The following is a 294-nucleotide window of genomic DNA, read 5'->3' on the forward strand; positions in this document are numbered from 1 at the left end:
CAGCAGCAGCAGCAGGTTACAGCGTCTCCTTTTGCCTTTCTGTCTTCCTGCGCCGCGATGGCGAGGAGAAAGAGACCCTCCTCAGCCTTCACCCAAGTGTCTCCATTGGGAGATGCTGCTGCTGCCCCTGCTGCTGCTGCTTCTGCTGCTGCTGCTGCTGGTGCTGCTGCTGCTGGTGTTGCTGCTGCTGGTGCTGCAGCACACCGCAATACATGCAGCAGCAACAGCAGCAGTTCGGCATCCTCAGCAGGGTCTCCTATATGGACTCCTGCTGCAAACATTGCTAACGCCACA

The 294-nt window shown here is 58.5% G+C and overlaps 1 protein-coding gene across 1 annotated transcript in view; it reads left to right on the forward strand.

Annotated features, from left to right (window-relative positions):
• EMH_0077880 (uncharacterized protein) overlaps positions 1-294 on the forward strand; it is a gene marked incomplete at both ends in the record, with an annotated part of 3849 nt that overhangs the window by 1789 nt on the left and 1766 nt on the right. The window lies entirely within an intron of this gene.

Source organism: Eimeria mitis, genomic scaffold (genome assembly GCF_000499745.2).
Source record: "Eimeria mitis Houghton genomic scaffold, Emh_scaff4816, whole genome shotgun sequence".
Taxonomy (NCBI): Eukaryota; Apicomplexa; class Conoidasida; order Eucoccidiorida; family Eimeriidae; genus Eimeria; species Eimeria mitis.